Genomic DNA, 10557 nt, shown 5'->3' on the forward strand with positions numbered 1-10557 from the left:
TTCACAAGAGTCTCCTCATTTTTTCCTACAAACAGACTACACTTCCAGATGTGCCACACATGCCTGAATGTACAGTCACTATAAAGTGTAGGTTCATTTCAAGGAGCCCATGTTGTTGTTTTTTAAGCCATGCCCCAAATGCTAATATTCGAAGGCTTACCTATTGCTAAGTGTGTCCTATTTAGCATTCATGGACTTCCCAATTGGTTATATTTTCTAAGTCCTGGAGGAAGATTGTATATTTTAATGTTCTCTATTAATAGCAATGCAAGGCTAAAAAGTTACATTTTTATTGAAGAATTTATAGAGACTAGATTGTTGACCCATGTGACACAGGTTTCATCAAACTCGTGATGGAAATAAGGGACTTTGAGGGTGGCAGAGGTTACGTTGTACAATTGATATTGTTGCTGTCATTTAGGCATAGCCTGTATGGAAAATGGAACATGTATTAATGCACAAGACTGAGAATGCTGTCTGCTGTTCTAGTGTGGTTACTGTGGTCTGATTGACTCAGCAGCATATTGACAGACATTTGCTTTTCCAGATACTAAAAAGAACCAATGTTTTTTTTTAAAAAAGTGACTTCATCTTCCATCATAAATGTTTCTACTCCAATGTCTGGTGAAAGAATTCCTTGGAAACCAAAGACCATTTAGTCATTTAGCATGTATGTGAGGTTTTCTTCTTTAATTTATGAAGTCCTTAGAGTGAGTAAATTAAAAAAGTAGTGCGTTAGTATTCCAGATCTTGTTATTTTTCAAGGAGAATTTATTTCATAAGTAATTTTAAGATCGAATCAGTGTTTGTGATCTCCTGTGAAATTTTTTTTTGTTATATCTAGACCATGTAAAAACACATTTTTACTTGTTTTTGATTAGAAGGGCATAAAGTAGAATGATCACTTGTCTTTGGAGTAAGAAAACTTAGTTTCTATTCTGAACTCTGACACAACCACCTGTAACCTGGAGATTCTCTTTGTCTGAGCCCCTGATCCATAAAAAGAGGCATTTTATTAGGTGATTCCTAAATATTTTCCATATCTTAATCTCAATTTTAGGAATAATGCAGCTGTTTGGCAGCTTAACGTTGTAAGATTGTTAATTTTTTTTTTTTTTTTTTTTTTTTTTTTTTTTTTTAAAGGAAAGACAGAGAGAAGGAAGGAAGGATAGAAGGAAGGAAGGAAGGAAGAAAGGGAAACATTTTTAAACATTTTCTTGTTTTATTGTATTCTGTTTCTCCGTTTTTGTTACATGGGCTGGGGCCGGGAATCGAACCGAGGTCCTCCGGCATAGCAGGCAAGCACTTTGCCCGCTGAGCCACCGTGGCCCGCCCCAGATTGTTAATTTTTATAGAGTATAGTTAAAAATGTGCACACACAAGTCTAGGGTTTAAGTTCATAGCACTCATTCATTCATACCTACCCTCATTCAATAATGGGGAAATAACAATGAACAAGAAAATGTACCAGTCCTCAAGTGGTTCCCATTGTAGCTTGGAAGACAGACATGTCAATCAGCCTATTATTATAATAATTATTATAAGTGATCCTGCAGTTATATCAACATCTTAAGCCTCTCCTCTGAGTATATCTAACCTCTGATGTGGAATCTCCACTTGGCTGTTTTATAGCACTTCAAACGTCACATATCTCAGGTTGAAAAGTTGACTACGCTCCCTGTTCTCAAAGCCGATTCCTCCTCTGTTTTGTAAATGGCACAATTATTTATCTACTTGCTTAAGACAGAAGTCTAGGAGGCAAGCCTGATTTTTACCTCTTCATCACTTCTGCATCTAATCCACCAGCAAGCCCTAACCAAATTGGACTCAACTGTCCATTCATGTAGCTACTACCCTACTCCAATTCACCATCACGACCTTCAGGGACCACTTAAGAGCCTCCTTACTTGTCTCTCTACTTCCGTTCTTGCACCATTCCAACCTATTTCCTAAAAGCAGCCAAGAATAATCTCCCGAAAATATAAATTTAATCATGTCCCTCCCTCCTAAGAGCCTCCATTGGCTTCCTACTGCACCTTAAATGAACTCCAGTTGCCGGCATAATCTACCCCTGCCTATGTCCCTGACCTCATTATGGCATTCTACCCCTTGGCCATAAATCTCTTCCTGCCCCAGGGTCTTCATGCATGGTGTGGTATTGCTCTGAAGTGTCCATCTCTCTGATCTTATCGAGACTTAATTTTTCTTATTCTGATGTCAATTCAGATATCTCATCCTGGGAGAAGACTTCCCTTATCACCTGAATATATTGCGCTTCCTCACTTCTTTTTCATTATCATTACTGCCTGCTCTTTTTCCTTCACAGCACACAGTTTTTAATTTGATTATTCTTTATTCGATTATTTATTGTTCCACTAATCCACTGTAGTGATATTTCTATTAAAGCATGGCATTTGCCAGTTTTATTCACTTAGCATTTACTGTAATCCTTATTGCATAGATCATTAAATATTACTTTAAAAATCAGTTCAATTATTACTAGTTTTTCTATTTTGCCATCTGAAAATATTGAGGAAAAGGAAACAAAGGATCCTCCTTAACATTTCTTATTAATGATACGTCTACACTAGCTGCCAATTATACAAAGATCAGCATGATTGAAATAATTGTAAATTTGTAATATTCTGTTCTTTGTTCTTTAAGGCCATATATCTATGATGAACCATGAAAAGAGAAATTCTGAGTTGGGCCATGTTCAATTCTATTTTGTATATTCTATTTCATATATTCTATTCATAGAGATTTCTCTATTTATCCATATAGCAATACACTTGCCCATATAAAATGCCCATAATTTTCACACAGCAAGAGATAATTCAGTTTTTACTCTTGAACTCTTAAAAAGTAAACAAAAATAATTAGTTATTCCTTCTGATTACTTTTTCACTCATGAAAACCTGTGTACTAACATACTGGCAGATTACCATCAATTTTGGTGTGAAATAATCTATGTAGTTTTTGGTCCTTCTCATTTCCTTGTGATCGTATTCTCTTACTTCATAGATAATTATAAATCTTATTATTGTAAATAATTGGTGAAAAAAGGAAACAGACATATAATTAACAAAATAATATTTTTGCTCTGATATAGCCATTTGGAATTTATAAAACTTGTGGGTAATGCAGATGAGAGTATTTAAGAAATATGCCTATGGATAATTCAAATCTTGTAATAATAAAGTATATCATATTTAACATTAGATATAAAGTATGCTACTCAGACCCTATTAGTACAAAGCTATCTAATTTTCATGGTATCTTCATTTCCTGGAATACTTGTATTTTTGTGAGGCCCCACCAAATTTCTTGCATTCTTAGTTTGCAATAGAGTAGGTGTCTATTAAAATTTTGCTGACCTGAAGTTAAATAATTCTTCAAATTATTGTAACTTATACAGTGCTAGTAATCTATTCCATATGAATTAGCAAAACAGATCTGGATTCTATTTTGTGTTATAAAAATAGGATATCATTAATAAGTTTACTTATTTATATTTAATTTTTATTTCAATTTTTAATAGGTAATATATGTACATCATATAAAATAAAAAATACGGTGGGTTATATAGTGAAAAACAAATCTCTGTCCCACCCCACTCTCTCAGATACTTAGTTAATATCTTCAGGAATTTTTGTTATCATCAGTTTCTGTATATATTTAAAAGTATCTACAGACATCTAAGCAGGCAAGCATATTCCTTTCATTTATACAAATTAGAGATTCTACTTTCATAATTTCTCAGTACATTTTACACACATATCTTCAATAAGACATGGAGCATTCCCTCATTCTTTTAAGGCTGTATAGTGTGCCACTGAATAGGCATGATGTATTGTATTAATTTATCCTTTATTAATAGAAATTTTAATTGTTTTTGAAATTTTATTATAAAATGCTGTAGTGAATATCTATCTCTGTGCTTCTGTATGTGTATAATTTCACAATGCATGTATATCTGTATATAAAATTCCTATATGAAAAGGAATGTGCATTTTAAATTAAATCAATTTTGCTGTATAGATCGTGAAATTACCCACAGGGTAGCATTATCTGAGGATGTTTTTTCTTCCCCTCATCAAGTAACTGTAGATCAAATTTTGGAATTTGACAATTGTACAGCTGGTTCTATTATTATTTTTTAAACCTTGATCTGCAACTTCTAGGTCATGTAGTTAAGACATTAATGAGAAACAAGAGAGAATCATTTTTATATATTTTTTGAATTTCTCATGTGATCTATCATACTGCTTAAGACAATGATTGCTTAATAATCCAAATTGTTTTCTAGTGGTGGAAAAGATGCCGTGCATATCTGGGTACACATTTTTACTTTGTTCCCTTGTACCCAAAGGATTATGTTTGAAGGCATAAACCAGGTAAATCTCTGGCCATGGAATTAAGAAAATCTGACTAATCTACACATTAATTTAATCCATTTTTCCTGACCATTTTACAATGACATTCTCAACAATTAAAAGAAGGCATCAAATGTTGGTCACTATTGCCAGTGTAAAATGAAAATTCATACTCTGAGTTTCCTTTAAAAAGTTCCTAAAAATATCTGGATTTCAGATTTTATTTTTCTCTTCTTACTTGCTTTGCTAACACTGCATATGTTGACAGAAAAGTTGAGTGATAGGTTTCTGCCTGCGTTTTAGGTTTAGCCATTTAAAGGCTCAATATTTTGCAGAAATTCACTATGTGTGCATACACATTCCACATTGAATTAATTTTGAAATCTTACAAAACCTTAGAAAATATTCTCTATTATAGCAGACCTGTTCGATATCACTAAGGACTAGAGATACTAGTCTGTCCTTTTTCTACACATGTCCCTTTGGATTAATAGCTGCCTATGACAAACTATGAGAATCTTTTGCAATAGTATGTGATCAGGTTTAAATTCACAATACTTGTTATTCATATATTCAATCACTTAGAAACACTTCTTAACAACCACTTGGAACGTTCTACTGACCTGAGTTCTATGGGTCTTAAATGAGATTGTTAATGACATTGCTTGTCCCTGAAGAGCTCACATTTTCAAAGATTGGAAGACCATGTCTTGGCCTTTTATTAGGAAATTTGGTTGGACCCCTGAGTAGTCTTTTAAAACTGTGATGATAGATAGATAGATGAATAATAGATGATAAATAGATAAATACAGTTAATGTATACACACACATTAGATACATATACACATAGATTAATAAATACATGCATAAATATAAAGAGAGATAGTAAAGTAATACACATTATTATTATTATTATTTTGCATGGGCAGGCACAGGGAATTGAACGTGGGTCTCCAGCATGGCAGGTGAGAATTCTGCCACTGAGCCACCTTCGCACCACCTTACACATTAATTTTTAATGTCAACATTATAGGAATTTATATTCACTATTGTTTGGTAAGTAGAGAAGCCATAAAAAATAGAAAAAAAATCCCGCACATTATGCTTTTGGGGGGGGTAATTGCTACTAATATTCTTGGCCTACTCTATTTTCTTTTAGTCTTTTCTGGCATATTTTCTTTTGTAAATGTCATATTGCAAAATAAAAACTTTTGTTGCTTTTACTTAATAATGTGGCAAAAATATTATTAGAATGCTTTTTAAAAAGCCACAAAATATTCTATCTGTAGTAAGGGCATCATTAACTTAACTATTATCCTATCTGGGAATACCTTGCTTTTCAACTCTGTTTTAACATAAGCCACACAAATCAATATCTTGTGGTTTGATCTTTGTTTTTTTTCTGTTGTGTAAAATTTCCAGGCCACATGATAGAAATATTTTAATGCATTTTGAGACATGTTGAAACAGCATTAAAAAACTCCAACCACTTCAACAGTGGTGAAATTCACTATGCATACTATGTGTATGCACTTTTCTCATCAGTCCTTTCAGGCAGATATTATTATTACTATCGCTCCTTTAAACTTCGGTGTTGAAGCACTCAAGTAATGTGGCCAAGATGATAATGAGTTAATGCTGGAAGCAACTTTCAAGCTAGATTTTTCTGATTATAGAATATACAATTCTGTAATAGCATTTTCTTAAAGGAATAACCTACGTTGAGCTCAATGGTGAAGTAAAATGCCATTTTCTTTATAATGCAGAATAGAAGAAGATGCTTTACCTTTTAATTTTTAAAAAAAAGTCTTTTTTTAAATTTTCCTGAAATTTCTAGGCAAAAGTTTGTCATAAAACACTAAAAAGTATAGCAAAAATGGAGGAAACACAATCATTGCTATCTGTAGATGATATAACTATACAACTAGCACTCCACTCCACCTCCAGTGAACTGAACATCCCTTCAAAACTTCAGGCTTTCTTTAAGGTGCTGGGTATGAAACGAATATTCAACATCAACAGTTATTCCTTTGTAAATTAAAAGGATGCTGTTCTGACAGTAGTTATTTCATTGTAAGAAATTCATTATGTAATAAATCATAATAAAGAAGTACATATCACCTATACACATAGTCTAAAATATAATGAAAAAACAAAAGCCTGTATCTGTCATATCAGCTTAAGAAACGCATTAAGGACAGTCGCCTTGAATGCCATATGTGCCCTCCTCTGTGGTATCTCCCTTCCTTCCTCAAGAGGTAATCAGTATCCTGAGGTATTTATCATTCCTTTGCTTTTCTTCACTGTTTTCTTATATATGTATGCTCTTTAAACCATATATTCTTTATTTTGCTCATTTTGGAGCAAATGTAATAAATGTAATAATTAGATATATACTCTTCTGTGAGACGCTTCATTTGACCTTGAGATTCATCCATACTGTTTAGTATAGCTGTAGTATCTTCATTTCATTGCAGTCTAGTATTCCATTACTTGAAATTAATTTCCTCAGTTTGTTTATTCATTTTCCCGTCTGAGGGTGTTGAGGGTTGCAAATATTATTTTAAGTAATAAATGATTACTTAATAATGCTGCTATCAATGTTTATATATCTTGATACACATGTTCATGCATATTCTAGGGCAGTGACTTTCAAATTACTTTGATTCAACCCTTAGTAATGAATTCATTTTACATTGTACGTAGTCCACTTATTAACACCCACAAATGCATATGCATCTATAACTGAAGCAAAATTTTTACGAAGTATCCATGTGCAACACATATTGACGTTCTGTACTCTATTCTACTTTTAAAAATGCTGATTGTGACCCAATACATTGTTTTCATGGCATAAAAACATCTGATTTAAAACTGGAATTTTACTCAAGGCTTTGTAACCTGAGGAAGGATGGTTTTAAAGTTCTACTAATATGGTAAAACTTTTTCTCAATCCATTTTAACTATGCCTGCTCTTTCCCTGAAGTTCCTCTTAATCACGTAGCTACTACATCACCCATCCCCTCTTCTCTATTTCTAATCAGTTTTTCTGCTTCTCTCATTCTATTTCTATTGTTGATCCACCAGTCTCCTTGCCCTTTCAAAATTTTTCTCTTTAAGCATCTCTAATCTTTCAGTATATAGAATAATTCAGCCTTAGGATCCATCCATCTTAAAACAGCAGGTTTCACATAATATATAGTTTTTCAAAATATAGGTATTCATCTATTAATGGTAAAACTAGTTTTTGTTTGTTTGTTTGTTTGCATGGGCAGGCACTGGGAATAGAACCTGGGTCACCTGTATGGCAAGCGAGAACTCTGCCATTGCATCAGCATCACCTTCCCAAAACTAGTATTTTATATTGAAATACAGTAAATCAGAACATAGGTGAGTTTTGTTCTATAAAATATTCGCTACAGTTATGTTTGCTTATGTGTGTGTGTGTGTGTGTGTGTGTGTGTGTGTGTTGGAGGGAGGGGAATAGAAATGCAATGCATTTCTTACTTTAGGTATGTCACGTTGTTCACTTTTCCCCCTTATATTCCCCTTGAAGATACTTCATAGTCTTCACAGTCTTCCTCATACTGGGGTGCACTCTTTACTCTGACAAATGGCCCACTGTCTCTTCACTTTATCACTGAAACCTCTGGGATGTTATTGCCTGGACAGATGAACTACAGATCTTGAGACATTGGCAATTCTACTGGTATTAGAATTCAATAGGATTGAGTGTAATAAATACCCACTTTAACTCTTAGCTCCACCTTTGTCTTCCACAGATGATATTTCTCAGGGTTACTTTCTGGCAATGACAGCTGGGGGGAATTGCCATCTCTCAAAGGTTGGACAATATTGGATTTCTTCTTGAACTTTACTGCCTGGCTTATGATCTGGTTCCAGAGAAACAGTGTTTAAGTTCTCATGGTGATCTCATGTGAGTCTTACTCCACAATATTTAATGCAGATTTGAGGACCTATACTGGCCCTAAGGGGTCCATGGATTGGGGTTGGAAATGCACTGATCTCCTTCCTGGGAACCTCAGTGTCAAGAAGCCAACCAAGAGACGATGAGGCAGACCTACAACTGCTCACACCACTGGTGCTCCATGTGTTTCTCCTTTTCCTCCAGAGCAAACACCCTCTACCCTTTTCCCTCTCCTTTTAGAACTGGCTTTACTAATCAATGAAGGTCCTACAGACTCTGGGGAATCCTAAGCATTTTCTATTACTTGTGCCAATGTCCCTAAAATTGTTCGTACTGAATTGTTCCAGCCATTCCTGATTATTCGACCTGCACTGCACATTACCTTCCAAACTGCTTGCCATAAAAATCGTTTGATTCTGTACAAACTGTTCAGGATGAATTTTTAATGTTTACACGTGCTTATAAACATTAGAGCCAACACCATTTCTTAAGTCCTTTTGAATGAGGTGCAACATTCTTCTATAGACACAGCTTTGGAGCCTCAAGTTCTCATGTTTTCACAGTATTGAAACCCAATGAACTGCCAGGTCTTCTCTGTCAGGCTTGCTGCACCAATATCATACTCAGAAGTATGTTCTAATCATGACCCTGAAGGCAGCAGCCCATATATTTGTGTATTTTCCAATTTCAGAAATGTAACATGTCTACACATAAATAAATGTTACATACCTCAAAAAAAGTATTTGCCTATGCCTTCTTGTCAGTTTCTGCCAGAAATAACATCCCAAGAATTTTCCATTATATAGGTGGCTAAATTACTGAATAAAAGTTAGAAACACCCAAAAGGAAAGATTTTGAAATAGCAAGGAGACTGGTGGATCAGGGTTTCCAAAACTTCCTTGATAGTATCCCCAATAACCTCCAGACATTTCTGTCTCCGGGGGATCCCAATGGAGCAGGTGAAGCAAAGCCTGGCTCTGAATCTGTCCAAACATTTATGCCTCATGCCCAACCCTGTATTGACTCGAGAAAGCCGACTGAGAGCAACTATTCCCAATTGCACCTTCTATACTTACTGTTGGTAGCTTGAAATCGGTCATGGTGGGAATATTCACACCACAGAAATCGGGAAGCATTATGTTACAAATCAATGTTCGGTTTTTTTCCTTGAAAGTTGACTGTTAAATATTTACCAGTACACATCTACTTATACCTGATCTTCATTTCCAAGAAATAACATAATTCATTAAGACACTTCAGGTCCAGAGAGGATGGATTAAACTTCAATTTCCAATCTAGAATTTCACATCGGATTCTCTTGATTATATTATTAGAGTTACTTTTCACGGCACTGTGTCAACCTCGCTCTTCATTCCAAATAACCAGTCTTGACAACTCCCTTAACTCCCTCACCCTCAAAGCTGAAAGAATGATTGAAAAGTGAGTCCGCAATCTTACTCTAAATTTGAAGTGTATTTTCACGGCAATTCCAGAGAGTTCAATATCCACTGACTTGTGCATTGTCCTTGGCAATCATCATGGGAATGTAGCTGTGATACTTCTAAAGTATTAATTCAAACCGAGTTGCAACTGGACCTGCATTGTAGGGCAAAAGTCCTGGGCAAAATCCCTGCAGGGTGAATCTGAATGTAGTTGGAGCCACCTGGTAATCTCTGCTGTGGCCCTGGCCGGCATGTGACCCAGCCAAGCATACTATCACATCAAAGGAAACAAATGATGACACTAAAAATAAATCAAACATTTATACAAATATTTACTAAATTTGAAAAAAGAAACAGCAGATAATTAATGTAGACTTCTATCAAAAGTTTTGTGATTAGATCAGTTGTTGTCAACTGAGGGTGATTGTGACCCCCAGATGTCTGGAGATATTTCGGCCATTACAACTGGGAGAGGGGTTGCTATGGCCTCTAATGGATCTAGAAGCTGTTTAACTTCCTACAGCTCATGGGAGTGTCCCCACAGAAAATGCCAGTAATGCTAAGGTTGGGAAACCATAGCTGACTGGAAATGGGATGTATAAGACCCATCACCCCACAAAGCTTCCTAAAAATCCATTTTAATTTCCCTTTGGCAGCTGTCTCTCCATGCCTCCAATCTTCCTCTCCCTGTACTCTTCCTCTACATGCCACGCTGCCTTTTCTTATTTGGAACAATTCCACAATGATCGTGTATTTCTCTCCTTAACTGCCTTCTCCTCCCCTGAATTCTCCAAAATTGTCTTTGCTCATC

General features: G+C 35.1%; 1 long non-coding RNA gene across 1 annotated transcript; it reads left to right on the plus strand.

Annotated features, from left to right (window-relative positions):
• Window positions 1–4315: 4315 nt before the first annotated feature.
• Window positions 4316–8946, plus strand: LOC143690247 (uncharacterized). Its single transcript, XR_013179059.1, has 3 exons — window positions 4316–4397; window positions 7652–7766; window positions 8159–8946. It is a non-coding gene; the product is annotated as an uncharacterized LOC143690247 (long non-coding RNA).
• The last annotated feature ends 1611 nt before the right edge of the window (window positions 8947–10557 follow it).

The sequence above is a fragment of the Tamandua tetradactyla genome, chromosome 7 (assembly GCF_023851605.1).
Source record: "Tamandua tetradactyla isolate mTamTet1 chromosome 7, mTamTet1.pri, whole genome shotgun sequence".
Taxonomy (NCBI): Eukaryota; Metazoa; Chordata; class Mammalia; order Pilosa; family Myrmecophagidae; genus Tamandua; species Tamandua tetradactyla.